This window comes from Mus musculus, chromosome 12 (genome assembly GCF_000001635.26).
Source record: "Mus musculus strain C57BL/6J chromosome 12, GRCm38.p6 C57BL/6J".
Classification (NCBI taxonomy): domain Eukaryota; kingdom Metazoa; phylum Chordata; class Mammalia; order Rodentia; family Muridae; genus Mus; species Mus musculus.
In genome coordinates, this window is record NC_000078.6 from 54129981 (window position 1) to 54148231 (window position 18251).

The 18251-nt window shown below is 41.8% G+C and overlaps 1 long non-coding RNA gene across 5 annotated transcripts in view; it reads right to left on the reverse strand.

The window, feature by feature from the left end:
• Window positions 1–11937, reverse strand: part of Gm35818 — a 50474-nt gene extending 38537 nt beyond the window's left edge. For 4 of the 5 annotated variants that reach the window (XR_872758.1, XR_872757.1, XR_872759.1 and 1 more), the window contains exons 1-2: window positions 11664–11937; window positions 3746–3805 (exon numbers count right to left, since the gene is read on the reverse strand). This is a non-coding gene — a long non-coding RNA (predicted gene, 35818). The remainder of the gene's footprint in view (window positions 1–3745; window positions 3806–11663) is intronic. The other variant, XR_381603.2, reaches the window with a different exon arrangement.
• Between the last annotated feature and the right edge of the window lie 6314 nt (window positions 11938–18251).

An 18251-nucleotide genomic window follows, 5' to 3' on the forward strand; every position in this document is an offset into this window, starting at 1 on the left:
CAGTAGGAAAATTACAGTTATGAATAGCAACAAAATAATTTTATGGTTGATGATCCACCACAACATGAGGAACTGTATTAAAGGGTCACAGTACTAAGAAGGTTAAGAACTGTTGCTCTAAGGAATCTAAAAGAGATGTGATAATCAGAAGTGGTTCTGGGAATCAGCAAATCTAGAGAGGGGTCGTTTATGTTAGAATACCTGTAAGCTGGACCCTATCGAAAATGCTGGCACACGTCTATAATTCTATTGCTAGCAAAGAAGATGGTGAGTTCAAGACCAGCCAGAACTATATGATAAGTTTGTCTCAAAAAAGCAAGACAGGAAAAAAAAAAAAAAAAACAAGTAAGCAAGCAAACAAGAGATGTAGACATATAATAGATAGGTAGATAGATAGATAGCCATCCAGATAGATATTGATAGTCCTTGGTTTGTTATTAAACTTTCACAAAGGAACCAGGATATCGAGAAGGAAGACTAGAAGTTCTAATGATGCCCCACTTCTCCCTCAGTGATAACAAGTTAACAACATAAACACAACACTTTTGTGAAGAGCTAGAGACTAGCTGACAAGACATAGGTCCCTAGGCCAACATAAAATCAAGATGAACATGAGGCTTAATCTTGTCAACGGGGTTTAAAACTGTCATGGAAACACACCTCTAGCTATGCCTATGAGAGTGTTTCCAGAAAGGTTTAGTAGAGGTAAGAAGATCAATCCCGAATGCAGGTATCACTATTCCATGAGCTGGTTCCAAATGGAATGAAAAGGAAAAGTCAGGCTACCCACAAGCATTCTTCTCCCTCTTCTTGGCGGAGTATGCTTTGTGCTGTGGTGGTTGCCTACCATGATGTTCTGCACCCTCAAATTAATTAACCATCCTCTTTTAGTTGCTTTTGACGGGCGTTCTGTCACAGCAACAGAAAAAATAACTACTGCACAGGAGTTTCAGTAAACAGGGGAGAAAAGAAAACCACAGCATTTTGTATACCTGTTTCTTGGACCCTACAGTGTATAACATGTACAACTGGGAAGAAAATTCCCATTCCAGGTCTCTACCTTGGCATAGAGAAGAACAGACCATGTGCCAACAATCTAGCTTATCTGGAACCTGGCTGTCCAATTCAAAGCTTTTACAGACCAGCAAAGTTGAAAAAAAAGCAAACACCAATGGTCACCAGAACTGTATGTAGTTCACAGGAAAATACCAGATGAACAAGAATTCAAAAAAGATTTGAGAGTTTCTCCTAAAGTTTGGGTTGGTTTGGTTTTTTGGTTTTGTTTTGTTTTGGGGGGTGGGGAGTGCATGTTAAAAGGGACTTACCCTGCATGAAACCAAAATGCAAAACTAGGATGTTGGAATGGAGGTTTTTCAAATGCTCACATTTCCAACAACAGATTACATGATATTTGAAGAAGCAGGAATGCATGGTCCAAAGAACCGAAAGGAAACGTCAAGAACTGAAGCTGAGAACATGTTGTATTAGCTGCCTACCAGAGAATTTAAAGTTACTGTCACGGAGGTTCTAAATGGCAGTGTTGGTGACATCATCCGAAACACAAGGGCTTTGCCAGGTAAACAGAAGGATTCTTATTGAGTAAACAAGCATAAAGTCAGATTTCTTTTTACCAGAAAAGCAGGTCTCAGGAGGCAGGCTTCTATTTATCAGGAATCTCTCTTAATCTGCCCCCCAAAGGTCAACTATCTAGGGCAAGATTTCTAGTTCCCCTTCAGTTGGAATAGCCTGAATCAGCTCAAAGACCCCACCCTGCTAACTCTCATGAAATCCTTTCTTTTCTGTCCTGTTACTCCTCCTTCTGCCCCTCCAGAGTTAGCTTTGGCAGTCTGGTCCCCAGCACATGTTTCTTTCCACCCAGGGAGTGATCTACTGCAGGACCTTCATTCCACCTCATGTCCTGAACACACACAACTAAATCAAGTGACGCAGAAACAAAATGAGACTATCAACAGAGACATAGACTACAAAGATGAGCCAAATAGGAAATCTGGTGCTGAAAACAGAATAAGTAAAACTACAAACATGACTCAAGGAATTCAGCAACCAATTGATTGGGCAAAAGCAGAAATCCGTGAACTGGAAGGTCGTTAGCAACCTAGTCTGAAAAGAAAAAAGTAGGAAGAAAAGAGAACTTACATTTATTTTATGGAAGTGTCAGAAACAAACCATGGAACAAAGAGCTTATTTGAAAACCAAACAACACAACAAGAAAAAACTAAGTGTTTCTAAAGCTGGTGGAAAAGCAAACAAAAACTAAACCATCACCAACAAAACCCCATAGGTTTAAAAGCTCAATGAACTTCAACTAGTCCAAAGAAGGACACGAAGCATCAAAAGCAGAAGAGAAAATTCCAGAAGCCACTCAAGAAATCAATGTATCATGCATCAGGCAGCTTCCTCAAGATTACATTATAATTTTTCTTTATTCTTGAGAATGTCAGACATGTACAGTGAATTGTGACATTTACCCCCATTTTCCTGCAGCTCCTCCTGCATTACCCCCACCATGTCCTCTTCCCATCCCCACCCCCATGTCTTTTTCCTCTGTGATAACTCCCTAAGTCCAATTAGTGCTGCCCATATATGCATGGGTGTGAGGCTCTCCACTGGGGAATGGGGAACCTGCCAGTGGGAACACCTTCGGAAATGAACCATTGTCCTTCTCCAGTAGCTAACAACTTCTAAGGGCTCCTAGTAAGGAGGGGTGTCTAGTACTGTCTCAGCAGAGTTGTGTAAACCAGTGAAAGAAAAAAAAAAAAAAAAAAGCCCTGCCAATCAAAAATACTGTATTCAGAAAAACTGCCCTTCAGAAACCGAAGGGAAAGGACTAGGGAGATGGCTCAGTAGGTAAGAATGCTTTATTGGCAATTATGAGCTATAAAAGCCTTGCTTTTCTCACATCTAATGCTGGTCTTTCAAACCCTACTATAGGGGAAGCATCCCATGTACACAAATAAAAAACGTGCTTTAATTAATTTGGCCACGAGGATTTTGGTCAGAGGTCTTTCTCATCCCGTCTTTGGGATTAACAATGGCATGTCCTAATAATCCCATTAAACAAGATTCTAGAATTTAAGATCAAATGCAGAATGTTGGTTTAGTTGGATTATATGGTTTCTGTTTTCTTGAAAAGAGTTCTTATTATGTAGCCTTGGCATGCAGATCAAATGTAGCTCAGGCTGGCATGAAACTCAAGATCTCCCATCTGCCTCAGCCTGTTTAGTTCTGGGATTGCAGGTATGTATCTCTATATCAAATTTCAGTCTTGTTTTTATACACCAACAATGAACAACCAAAAAAGGAAACACAGGATAGAATCAAAATCTTCCAAACTTTTGTGCAGCAAGGATACAACTAATAAAATAAAAAAGCAACCTATAGAATAGGAGAAAATACTGCAAAGCATATTTATATAAAAGAGTTAGAATATTGAAAATTGCAATAACATATTGAAAACTCAGCAATAGTGTAGCAAAATCAGAAAACTTAATTCAAAATGAGCATAGGATATGAGTAGAAATTTCTCTAAGGATAATCTATGAATGATCAGAAAGTCTATGGGAAGATGTTCAATGATCAGTTCAATTCAGCCAATTAGAGAAATGCAAATAAAAACCAAAATGAGACCAGACATGGTAGTAGGCACCTGGAACCCCAGAACTTGGGAAGTAGAAACAGGACTGTCTAAAACCAGCCTGGGCTCCATAGCAAATCCCATACTCACCTGGATTGTACATCAAGACTATCTCAACAGCAACAGCAAGAACAACAGCTATAGCAACAGCTGCAACAAAAAACAGCAACATCATCAACAAAAATAGCAACAAAATCAATAGCAACAACAACATCAGCAATAACAGTATCAACAGCAACAACATCAATATCAACAATTATAGTAGGACTTTCTTGAACCCACCAGCTGTATAAGTTATGACACAAGACATCTATTATAGTTTAAAGCTTAGGCTGTTTGCTTGGACAGTCTCCCAGTGTCTGTTTAGACTTAGCCCTGTATTTCTAGCCTACGATCAGCTCCTTCACTAGCTCTGTCCCTTTCTCTGTTCTACTCTGCTTTGTGTTTGTCCCTTCTGCGTCCACTCTCAATTCTCTCACTTCTGCTTTCTTCTCCCTGGAAGTTTCTGCCTGGAAGTTCCTCTCTCCTTCTTGCTCTAGCTATTGGCTGTCAGATCTTTCTTATCACTTATCACTAACAAGACAATCTCTGATACAATTCTGATACAATTCTAGATTGCTGTTAAACAGGTGAAGAAGGACAAATATTTACAAAATAGAATACCCAGTGATGGGCAATAGAAAAGACAACACCAGAATCTTTTCAGCACTTATCTCTCTGGAAGTAAAGAATTAAAACTTGAAAATTTAGAGACACACCTTCACATAATGTGAAGAAAAAAAATCACCCTAACAAATAATAACAGCAGCAACATCAACAAAAACAACAAATAGCTCACTGATTAGAATGGATACTTATGCAAACCAAAATAAAAAACTCCAAAAGTGAAAAATTCAAGTGATGTTATAGAGATCTGAAATTCTTTTGCACTACTGATAGGTTATAATTGAACATGACTGCTATGAAGAACATTATAAAGATTCTTCAAAAAGTTAAAAATAGAATTCCTATGTAGCCCAGCAATCTCAGTTAAGGGTACTCACTGAAATGAATTGAAAGCATGCTGCTAACAGTATATTTTCATGCCCACATTCACAGCATGCTATTCACAATACCCAAGAGGAATAAGCAATTCAAATATCCATCAACACATAGATGTAGAAACAAAATGTAGCATATACATTCAATGATACTTATTAAGCATTTTAAAGAGAGCAGGTCCTGTCATATGATCACAATAGAAGTGAAATTTAAGGGCACTGTGTTAAATAAAACGAGTAGTCACAAACAAAAATCACGTAAGAATGATTCCATTCATATGAAATAGCCCCATGCACATTATTTAAATCATGCTTTTTATTTTTAAATTTTTAAAATTTGGATGCCTAAGAACTCCTTGCTGAGTGCCTTATAGTATCCTACAACTAGGCATACTCATGCCTAGGTGAGATGAAAAGGATCCACTTATTGGCATATGGCATTATCCTGTTCAGGTATTTAATATGGGGAGGTGGAACACGAGCGTACGCGTTAGGACCTGAAAGATGGTGAACTATGACTGGGCAGGGCAAAGCCAGAGGAAACTCTGGTGGAAGTCTGTAGCAGTCCTGACCTGCAAATCGGTGGTCCAACCTGGGTATAGGGGCAAAAGACTAATCGAACCATCTAATAGCTGGTTTCCTCCAAAGTTTCCCTCAGGATAGCTGGCGTTCTCACAGCTTCACCTTCATTGTGCCACAGTGGGGCGGAGTAGGGCTGAGGTGGGATCCCAAGGCCTCTCCAGTCCGCAGAGGGGGCACCACCGGTCCTCTCTCCCACCTCACCAGTAGTGGTGGTGCACACTGGTAGGATTTGCTGAAGGAGGCAGAGGCAGGAAGATCACGAGTTCGAGGCCAGCCTGGGCTATACATTCAGATCCAACACTCCCTTGTGTGCGTGTCTGCCACTCTCCGACTCCTTGCCCACCTGAGTACCTGGACCCTGATTTTCCCCTCAGGTTGAGGGACTCCGACTGAGCCAGCCTGTGGCAATGAAATACTTAAAGCAACAAGTGTCATGGAGACAGTGAGCAGTGTGGTGGTTACCAGGTTGAGACAGAAGGGAAGGGGTTTGAATGACTGTAGAGTTTCAGTTTTCAGAGATACATTGCTCACTTGCCTTGTTGCTGTGACTGCAATGCCCAACAGAAAGAATTTAAGAGTGAATCATTTATTTTGGCTCACAGTTTGAGAGAGTTCAAACCAGAGTCACTGGGCTCCACCGCACCCACTGAGGGGCAGACTATGACAGCAGCAGGGATATATAAGACAAGAACTTTTCATCTAGGCAGTGTGCTCTGACCCTCTCCTTTTCCTTTTATTTTATCTGAGCTCGCAGTCCTTGGGCTGGTGCTACCCACATCCAGAGAGAATCTTCTCTGCTAAATTAGTTGTCTGGAAAACACCCTCAAGGACACACCTGGAGGTGTATCTCAGTCCCATGGAAATTATACATCCTGTCAACTTACAGTGAAGACTAACCATCTTGCAAGATGAGAAAGTCCTAGACATCTGTTTCACAACAGTGTGAACATATACCAACCCCAATTCCTTTAACAGCTTTAAGAGGTATCTTTTTCTAAGAGCCTTCTTCCCCTCATCTTCTAGGATATATTTCAAAATCTATAGAAAGGCTTATCATAAAAGAAAAATCTTTTTAAAAAAGAAAAAAAAAGAAAAAAGAGAAAGGTTTATTATGTGTAACCTTAATAAAAACTACGGATAAGAAATGTACCATCCCGGTACAAGTTCCTTCCGGTCTGTCTGGGCTGGTGCCCTGAGCAGACCTTGAGTGCAAGCTCCACAGCCAGTCTCAACAACACCCAGAGGAAGCTCCACTTCCAGGCCCTCTAACATGCCCGGGATCCCAGGATCCCAGGAGCTTGGACACACCAGGATCTCAGGGTCCCAGAGGCAGCTTGACTCCCAGGAGCTGAGACACACCCAGGATCTCAGGATCATAGGATTCCAGAATCAAAAGATCACAGAGACAGCTTGACTTTGAGGAGTTCTGACACAACCAGGATCACAGGAAAGACAGGCTTCAGTCAGATATGGTCAGGGTAGGTAGCACTAGAGATATTCAGGTGGTGGGAGGCAAGTGTAAAAACATAAGCAACAGAAACCAAGGTTACCTGACATCATCAGAACCCAATTCTCCCACCATAGCAAGTCCTAGATACACCATCATACCAGAAAAGCAAGATTCAGATCTAAAATCTCTTCTCATAATGATGGCAGAGGACTTTAAGAAGGACATAAATAACTCCCTTAAAGAAATACAGGAGAACACAGGTAAACAGCTATAACCCCTTAAAGAGGAAACATAAAATCCCTTAAAGAATTACAGGAAACCACAATCAAACAGGTGAAGGAAAAAAAAAAACATCCAGGATCTAAAAATGGAAGTAGAAACAATAAAGAAATCACAAAAGGAGAAAACCCTGGAGTTAGAAAACCTAGGAAAGAGATCAGGAGTCATAGATACAAACATCACCAACAAAATACAAGAGATAGAAGAGAGAATTTCAGGTGCAGAAGATACCATAGAAAACATTGACACAACAATCAAAGAAAATGCAAAAAGCAAAAAGCTCCTAGCCCAAAACATTAAGGAAATCCAGGACACAATGAGAAGTCCAAACCTAAGGATAATAGGTATAAAAGAGAGGGAAGATTCCCAACTTAAAGGACCAGTAAATTTCTTCAACAAAATTATAGAAGAAAACTTCCCTAACCTAAAGAAAGACAAGCTCATGAACATACAAGAAGCCTACAGACCTCCAAATAGACTGGACCAGAAAAGAAATTCCTCCCAACACATAATAATCAAAACACCAAATGCTCAAAACAAAGAAAGAGTATTAAAAGCAGCAAGGGAAAAAGGTCAAGTAACATATAAAGGCAGACCTATCAGAATTACACCAGACTTCTCACCAGAGACAATGAAAGTTAGAAGATCCTGGGTAGATGTCATACAAATCCTAAGAGAACCCAAATGCCAGCCCAGGCTTCTATACCCAGCCAAACTCTCAATTACCATAGATGGAGAAAACAAGAATACCATGACAAAACCAAATTTACACATTATCTTTCTACAAATCCAGCCCTACAAAGAATAATAGATGGAAAACACCAACACAAGGAGGGAAACTACATCCTAGGAAAACCAAGAAAGTAATCTTTCAACAAACCCACACAAACATAATTCCACCTCTAACAACAAAAATAGCAGGAAGTAACAATCACTATTTCTTAATATCTCTTAATATGAAAATTAATATTACCAATATATCCTAATCATTTGAAATTCAAAAATATGGGGAATTAGAAATTTGTAGGCTGTCATCCAGTGGTCTCTCTAATTTGGTAATTGGAGAAACAGGTCCAATATTATACAATCCATATTTACTTTCTGCTTGTTTATATGTGACAGTGTCTTGCTGTGTGCCACATAATGATCTTGAAATCATGCTTCTCCTATCTCAGCCTCTCTATTAGTCGGATTGTTTATTTGATGTTTTTACACTATACTATGGTTTTCAAAACAGCTTATATATTTCAAAATTATTTATATAGCCAAAAGAAACATAGACAATTAATTTGGTGTGTGACTTGTAAGAGAACAACAAAGAGTGAGACTGAATATTTTGCTTGATATTTACAATTATTGTATCAATTTTGAAGAAGAGGAACTTATAAGTTACTCTTTTTCTGAGATGAATGCTTTTCAAAAATTATCACAGCCAATGTACCAGAATCTTACCCTCACCTAACGTCTGTGCCACCCTCCAAGCAGAACCATTGTTCATTGAAACAGTTGATGAATGACCTCATTGGATAGACCATCTTAATACACACACCATTTCTTGAATGAATGTAACCTGTTCCCTGTGGGCTGAGAATGACAACAATCACTCAAGTCAAATAGCTTTGACCACAGCAGGAAATCTGTATCCAAATAATTGTGCCTACAATTTATTCCTGGGCGCAGCAGAACTGTCAACTCTTAGCTTAGCTACTATGGAGGTAAAATCCTTTGGTGATGTGACGGACATTGAAGTACAGCCTTCTTACAATGAACGCCAATGTCTAAAAATTGTTCTTATTTTGTGTTTGTACCACAGTAAGAGTCAAGATTCTAAGCGTTACTAAAAACAAATCAAACAAACAAACAAACAAGAGAAGTTATCTATTTATGTTCATTTAATAACATGTCCATCATTTTTATGGTTGGTATAAAAATATATATTGTGTTGAATATCATTTTTAAAATTGGAAAAAAAAGAATTAGAAAAGAAAAAAGAAAAAAAGAAATGTACCATCCGATGTAAAATGTTAATGATAAAGGACATTTCCTCCAGGCAGTCCAAGGATAGGATGCTTTTAGGAAACTCAAAGTGCTACTTATCCAATTATTTTGAACTGTAAAACTGAATAAAATAATTATTAGAAAATGAAACAAAAAGCATCTCACCATGAAGCTAACTGGGATGGGCAAAACTGAATGGCCTGTGTGATAACTCAAGTGTAAGTCAAGAGAGGATGGCAACTATTTGGCCATGATCTGGAATTACGGCTGCTGATGCTTTAAATACACCAGGGCAATAGCCACAAAAGCGGGGAAGGTAGAGATTCTGTTTACCTCCCTGCTGCATTTAAAGAAACTCTCATCCTTTAGTACCCAGAGAAATAACCAAACTAGAAACCAAGTCAAGAATTAATAGTGAAAACTATCAAAAATAAATCTCAACAGAAAGAAGTCTGAACCCTAGAAAGTCTATCCCCATCTCAGGACCCTGGTGCAGGAGACAGAGAACTGTGGCAGTTGGGATAGGAGTGTTTAGAAGATGGTTTGGTAACATTGAACCTGCAAATTTCCTGGCTCCTTTGATATGGGAAATGTTCTCAATGTTAGAAGACAGTCTCTAACCTCTCAGTTGATGATAATGTAGCATCTTTAATGGAGGTAGGTTTTTCAGACCGAATGGGTGTTCTCCTCAGGACCTGCTCCCATCTGCATAGACTAACCAGAGAGGTTCAGACCTGCAAGGGAGTTGGGGATCACACACAGAAGGAGCTGACAGAGGTGTACCAACAGGAAAGGGGCCGTTGTCTGAATATGTATTGAAGGTCTTGAATCAAGAGTGTTGGGGGAGTGGGGTTACCTGGCTGGATGAGGGAGAGCTATTCCGATGGGGCCCTCCTTTCTAGGATATAAGATCTATTGCCTTGAAAAAGCTCCAGAGATTTTCTTCAACAGCTGGTTGAGTAGCTCATGGCAGCCTGGGAAATTTTTTGCCTCACATTAAGTGAAGAGAAGATAAACACTATCATGATTGGCTGTGAGTGAAAAATGAAAGGACTCTGAGAAATAGGCATGCTGAACTGTATTCATTCCTTGGTACTGGAAAGCCTGTTAGCTGACTAGAGCCCTTGGGAGGATCCAGGAGTCCCTTTGGTCATCAAGACAGTAAGAAGTGTGCTAGTTTAGGTGCTGACTGGCATCACTGAGAAGCTTAGAACGTGTTCTTTCAAAAGTGGATTTGTCATCACCTGTGGGGGTGATGGTGGGGGTCATAGAACATAAAGTAACCAGAGACCTGGTGGTAACACTGGAGTTACCTGAAGCTAGATGATCATAAGCACTCTAAAGAGGTCAGAGTGATGGTTGATACCTGTACCTTCAGAGGCGTATAGTCCTAGAAACAATATGTGTAAGCGGCCAAGTGGATATAGCTTAGTATTATTTTAAAGACTTTTCTATGTCTATGTGCATGTCTGAGTATATGTCGCTGTGTGTGGGTATGCATGGAAGCCAGAACAGGGCATCTGAGCCCCTGGTGCTGGAATCATAGCAATTGTGAGCCTCCCCATGTGGGTGCTAGGAACTGAAATGTATAAGAGTGGCACATGCTCTTAACTGCTGAATAATGTCTCCAAACTCATCAAAAGGCCAAGAGTGTACAGAAATAGTGTTGGCCCTCTGCTTTCCTAATAAAATACAAATTCCCTTTCCTAATATTGAGACCCAAGTAAGTTCTCAGATCCAAAATCCACAACTGAGAGAGAAATTCGAAAGTGAGAAAATGGTAAGTAGTGGCTTCAGACTGGAAGACAAGCTTCTCCTCTGCTTGGATGGACCACACTCTAGTAGATTCAGTGGTATCAGACGTAGAACAGGAGTCTCAAAACGTCTCAGGCATGCCCCAGGGGAGAGTCAAAGTACAGATTTTTTTGGTTTTGTTTGATTTTTATTGTTTTGAAACAGGGTTTCTCTGTGTAGCCTTGGCTGTCCTGGAGCTCACTCTGTAGAGCAGGCTGACTCAGAACTCAGAGATTGTCCTGCCCCTGCTTTCTGTTTGGATGAGAGGCGTGTACCATCATACCCGGCATGGTACAGATTCTCAAGATTCTTAAGGTTCTACAAGTAGAGGGAATTATATAGCATTTGAAAAATAACTCCAAGCATACTAAAAAGGGAATTTCTCAGGAGTTATCAAGTGGCCATAATTGCTCATCATGACAAATAAAACCACAAGAAATGGTACCATAACTAAAGTAACACACGTGGCTTGACAAGATACATGGATCACAAGTGACTGCAGAAGCCAGTATCCCACATTCCCAGGATGCCTACCTACTGGACCAATGCTTTCTCTAGAGCTCATGCCTACAGCTTCTGAGAGAAGTCTCTCTTACCGGCTGCTTCGGTTTGGTCATAGTTCGAGTGTGGCCTCCAAAGACTTATATGTCAAAAGCTTGGGCCTCAGCGTGGCAATGATGAGGTACAGTAGAACTTGTAAGAGATCAGACCTAGTAGATGGAGGTGTTAGATCACTGGCACTACTGCCTACAGAAGGGAATCTGTCATTCTCCCAGGCGGTTACCACAAAATCAAGTTGTTATGAGCACTTCTCCCCATGAGCCCTCCCGTGGACCCATGCCAGCGCTGTTGCATGTCCTCTCACCTTTGCCATGTCCCTCTCTGCCAGGCTCTGAGGTGCCAAAGAGAGGAGGCCACTCGATCCTGACCTTGTACCCTCCAAAGGTATAAACTAAGCAAACATCTTTTCATTGTGAGGTATCCAGTCTTGGGTATTTTGTTTTAGCTGTAGAAAACAGATTAAGATGCCAGAGAACAAAAGAGAAGAAAAATGATTCTTGAGCCCAGCCTACTCAGGGATGAAAGTGTGAGCAATGCCACCAGAGAGGCCACCTAGACTCTCAGAAATAGTTGCTAAGCTTAGAAGAATCTGGAATGAGGAGTAGAGGATGGAGACGATGAGCATTAGTTGTGACTTCAGCCAACTGCACCATTGTGACATCACTATTCCCACAAGTCCTCCACTTGGGTGTTGTTTCTGAGACCATAACTAACTAGAAACCTGCCTGGTTGAATAGCAGAATCCAGACCTATACTTGACATGTATCAAGTAGGAAGCTGAATAGGGCGTTGATGCTTTTAGTATCCCACTGTGGGGGGCTTCTATCCCCTATACTACCATAAGGGTACACTAACCCCACAAGCCAATCAGAACCATGTCTTATCCAGAAGGTTCTATCTCACCTCACCACCTCTCTCATCAGTTCAGGAACTGAATATGGAGCACCAAAGGCACTGTGACTTACACTCCAGGATCCCCTTCCCCACTGAGCTCTGATCTACCGAAGACTCCATTCCTTGATTTGCCTCCTTCTTTCTTTGTTCCACCTCACTGTGCATCTACAGATTTTCCATCACAAAACGTGCCTTACATAGAGTGTGTGCTCCTGAGTACCTACCTACCTGTCTCAGGGACGTGCTTCTAGGAAAACCAACCAGACATCAACACACACGAACATGACTTGTGCTGGGAGAATGTTTGGTACCAACCTGATAGGACTGACCTGACTAAACACCACTGATTCTTGCTTTCTCCTGGCACACTCTGAATATCTTGTCTTAAAAGAAGACTAGAAAGGAGGGGGAAACCCTTAAAGGTGGGACTGGTCCCTACAGGTGAGTCTCACTTCCAATTGTGGTGAGGTGATGCTTAGGGGAGACCCAGAGAAAAGAGCAGAGGGGACTATCACCTTACTCTCTCTCTCTCTCTCTCTCTCTCTCTCTCTCTCTCTCTCTCTCTCTCTCCTGAAGTTTCATTTTAAATATAAGTCGTCTTGCTGTCAAAAGTTCCTTGTGGGATGGCAAGATGGCTCATCACTTATCAGGAAAAGATGCTTGCTAACAAGCCTGATGGCCTCAGTTCAACCCCTGGTGAGAGGAAAGAGATGACTCTGAAAGTCATCCTCTGAACTCATGTGCACCATGGCATACACATACATACGCTAGTACACACACACCCACCCACACACACCCACACACACACACACACACACACACACACACACACACACACACACACACATACACACGCACATATACACACTAAAGAAATAAATGCATGCTATTTAAAACAATTTTATAAATGTCCATAATGTATCTTGGTCATATCTACCTCCAACTCCCTGCTTCCACCCTCCCTAGCACCCTAGCACCCCAGCACCTCAACACACCTTTCTCTACCTCACACTCTCACCTTCTAAAGTTCCCAGTAATATGTCAAAAGTAATGTTTGAAAGAGATGACCTTACCAACTGTTCAAAATAGACTGGGGGTGACTTGAGACATGGGGAAGGAGCCTGATGGAGAGCCCGTTACTCGGGCAACAGCCCAGAAGTGAGGTGAGAGAGCCTATATTTTATGGTAGCAACAAAAATACCTGGAAGAGCCAGGTGTGGTGGCGCATGCCTTTAATCCCAGCACTTGGGAGGCAGAGGCAGGTGGATTTCTGAGTTCAAGGCCAGCCTGGTCTACAGAGTGAGTTCCAGGACAGCCAGGGCTACACAGAAAAACCCTGTCTCGAAAAACAAAAACAAAAACAAAAAAATACCTGGAAGATGTACTTTCTATGAATGTGACCCAAATGCCACCAGACCTTGCTATCCTGTGGCTCCGTTAGTTCTGAGATATCACTGCTGCCTCAGGTCCCCTAGGTGCTGAGCTGAGGCGGATTTGCTCCCTCCCACCTCATCCTCTCCATTTATTCTCTGTCTTCCCAAAGACCGCCCTTGTAGGTACTTGGGGACCAATGTACTCATGGGTTGTGCCCAGCCTCCTTGCTGGTGTCTGCTCCACACACATCACAGAAAGCTGGTGCCTTACCACTGACACACACTCTCTCTCATGTCACCAGGGCTTAGTCACAGAAGCAGAGGGAGTGTAGTTACTGGGAGTGAGGAGATATGAGCAGACACTGGCCAAAGGATCTGAAGTTTCAGTTAGACAGCATGAGCTAATTTTGGAGATCAATGGAGTACATGATAGTTTTAGTTAATATTCATCTATCTTGTACATGAAAATTGCTAAGGCAGTAGATGTCAAATGCTCTCATCACAAAGAGATGATAAAGAGATATGCTAATTTTCTTGAGTTAATTAGATACACAATGATCATATCATATAATATACTGTTAAATATACAAAATTCCCTCAATATACTATAAATACACCTTTTTTAATTTTTCAGTTTTACCCTAATAAATGTAGGGGAACATTAATAAAGTACTTCTTTATTTATTCTCTTATTATGTTTAATGAATGTTCATGTGTGTGTACATACTCATGAGCATGTATAAGTTATAGTAGTTAATAATGTTGGATCACATACCAGCATCTCATTTACTGGGTATTCTACATAGACTGATGAAGCCCAATCAACTATCTTGGATGTTGGATAAGGGGCTTTTCTACATTTTCTACAAATTTATTTAATGATGTGTACAACACACACAGATCATGATGAAAAAGATTCCTTGCTAAATGACTGGGCAACTGAGAGACCTGAATAAGCATGACAAATCAAACTTAGAGAGGGGAAACCCATTTCATTTGCTGTATGACAGGAGCAGAGGTGACAACAGTGACTACAGGAGCAATAGAGCCTATGAATTAATGTCATGGGATGGTCAACTGTTATAATCTGGCCCATAATATGAATGTGCTGGCAACTCAAGATGGTTGGCTGAATTATATTTGAAATGTAAACTGCCAAAGTCAGGAGGTTAGGGTAAGAGGATGGTCCCTTGAGTCTATTCGTATCAGTTACACTTTGAGGAGATAAAAGGGGGTGGGGGCGGGGCTGCAGAATTACTGTCTGCAGAACTCCTCCAGCCCTTGGGTATGTGAAAAAGCCCTCCACATCTGATCTTCAAGTTCTCCCAGGTTTTCTAGGAAGGAAACTGATTGAAATAAACTACGTTGTCTAGTGGCTGGTAAGGTGACATGGTGACAGCACATTGCTATTGCTGCCTTACAAAGCCATACAATTCATTCCCACAAAGATACTTGCAAACCCAAGTAAAAGAAAGCTGGTTCATTGGTAACTCCAAAACTAGTTTCTTGTAGTCCCTTGAAATATATAGCTTAGTGTCATGGGAAGTTAAAACAGAAACGATGCTTAAATAAATTTGTCTTAAAAGATAATAAAGGGAGAGGGGAGATGATTTGGGATTATTGTTTAGTCAAAGAAGTGTATATTCTGCAACCACAGGAACCTAATCTGAGCCTTGAGAACACATTTAAACACACACACACACACACCAAACAAACAAACAAACAAACCCACTTGGGCCTGGAGAGATAACTCAGTTTAAGAGCACTGCTGTTCTTGCAGAAGACCCAAGTTGGATTCCCAGCACCCGTGTGGCAGCTAACAATTGCCTATAACTCCAGTTGCAGGAGATTTGACACCCTCTTCTGACCCCACTGGCTCCTGTATGCACATGGTATAAGTACATACACTCAGGCACACACATGCAGCATAACATTCAAAATGGTTTTTTTTTTTTAAGTCTTTAAAAAAAGAAAAGGAGGCTGGTGAGATGGCTCAGCAGATAAGAGCACAAACTGCTTTTCCGAAGGTTCTGAATTCAAATTCCAGCAATCACATGGTGGCTCACAATCAGCCGTAATGAGATCTGACGCCCTCTTCTGGTTCGATTGAAGTCAGCTACAGTGTACTTATGTATAATAATAAATAAACCTTTGGGCCGGAGCGAGCAGAGACTGAGCAAGCAGATTTGACTGGAGCAAGTGGTGTTGACCAAGCGAGCAGAGGTTCTAAACATTTGATTCCCAACAACCACATGAAGGATCACAACTATCTGTACAGCTACAGTATACTTACATACATAAAATAAAAAAATAAATCTTAAAAAAGAAAGAGAGCGAGAAAGAAAGGGAGGGAGGGAGGAAAGAAGGAAGGAAGAAAGAAAGAGAGAGGGAGAGAGAGAAGGAAGGAAGGAAAGAAGGAAAGAAAGAGAGGGAGAGAGAAAGAAGGAAGGAAAGAAAGAAAGAAAGAAAGAAAGAAAGAAAGAAAGAAAGAAAGAAAGAGAAAGAAAGAAAAAGAAAGAAAGAAAGAAAGAAAGAAAGAAAGAAAGAAAGAGGAAGGAGGAAGGAGGAAGGAAGGAAGGAAGGAAGGAAGGAAGGAAGGAAGGAAGGAAGGAAGGAAGGAAGGAAGGAAGGAAGGAAGGAAGGAAAGAAGGAAAGCTGGGCATGTGGTACTTACTTATAATCCCAGCACTGAGAAAGTGGACATATGCAGAACACTGGAGATTGGTGGCCGGCCAGCCTAGTGTATTTGCTTAAAAATCAGGGTGGCTAGCATTTGAGGAGGGGCTACTGAAAGGTTATTTATCTGATGGTGAAATGAGCCAGTTCAAGCCAGATTAGGTTATATTAAAGACAGGTTTATTGGGAAGCTACTCTAGGGCAAATTTACTGACCCCAAGGATTGAGGCCAGGGGAGTCACCATAGGGGGCCAAGGGGTGGGAAGAGAGAAAGAAGAGAAGGAAAAGAAGGGGTGCAGAGCAAAATGTCTGGATTATATATGGAAAAGCCTCTGGGGAAGGGCAGCCCAGTCTCTGGACTGGAAAGTTCAGGGTTGAGGTCAGGGGATGCCAGGTAGGAACTGAGTGATGCTGGGAGAACCTGGAGGCCAGTCTACTTTAATATGTAACATATGCACCTCATTCCCTTGTCCCAGGGTCTGAAACCAAACAGCAGTCAACACACACACACACACACACACACACACACACACACACACACACACACACACACACTTTGGAGAGGTAAATAGAGGGGAGTTAAACCCTGCTAAGGTTTTTCCTCCAAGTTAGCTGGTTGTTTTTCAGATATACTCCAGAAACTGCTAGATAGGGAATAGGCACGAAGTGAACTGTGGCCACCATGGGATGAAGAGTTCAAAAGACAAGCCCTGCTGCTGCTTTGGACCACGAGTGTTGTCCTGGCGCAAACAGCAGAGTACTCAAGGGAACTGAGGCAGAAAGCTGAGCGCCAGAGTGACTAAGCAAATCAACTCCTTCCACCACAACAGTCACAGAGCCAGCACGGAGCAGCCTTCAAAGTCCTGGTGGCAGGGTACTCCCAGCAGGGGGTGTGACACAGGCAGTCAAAGGCAGGGACAGTGCTCTCTCGGCCTGCCCCCTCTGAAAACGGAGCCATTATTACTAATGATGTAGGCAGAGAAACAAAGACAAGACCTCTTTGCTTTTGAACAAGAATCCCCACAGGAAAGCTGCTTTGCGCTGAGTAGGTAGAAATAGAGCTGCAGGCAAGTGGTCACATCTAATGCTTTGATCTCCTTGCTGCCTAGCAACATCCACAGGTAGTGTGCGGAGAGGGAAATCCTCACAGAAACGTTAGAAGAAGGCACCAGGTATGTGGTGTCACTGAAACAGCCTCCGATGGGTTGCCCCTGTGGAGAGCAGCCCTGGCCCAGGAAGGCACTAGAGCGTACTCCTGTCTTAGTCAGAGTCTACTTATGAAGTTGCTTATTTGAGCTTTGGGCTAGATTCTGAGCGAATGTCACTGTCTGACACCAGGGGAAGGCAGTAAGTACTAACTAAAGCCAAAGGAGCAATGGTTACCAAGCAAACGGGACTAGAGAGATGGCAACTAGAGAGATGGCTCTGCGGTTAAGAGCACTCTCTCAGAGGGACCAGGTTTGATTCTCAGTCCAAAATGGTGGATCCCAACTCCAGTTACAGGAGATCCAGAGCCCTCTTCTGACTTCCACAGGCACCATGTACATGGTACACACATACACAGGTAAAATATTCATACACATTAAATAAGATGAAGAAATCGGCCGGGCAGTGGTGGCGCATGCTTTTAATCCCAGCACTTGGGAGGCAAAGTCAGGTGGATTTCTGAGTTCAAGGTCAGCCTGGTCTACAGAGTGAGTTCCAGGACAGTCAGGGCTACACAGAGAAACCCTGTCTCGAAAAACCACCACCACCAACAACAACAAAAAGATAAAGATATCTAAAATATATACTTTTAAATAAACAAGTCCAACAGCATCACCTGCCTTCATCCCTCTCGACAGAAGGTTCCAGCATCAGTGGCAGGAAACTCAATACCCTTCCAGAACTTTTTTCCCTCCCATTAAGAACACTCAAAACTTAACCCCAAACTTGACTCTTGGGGGTCC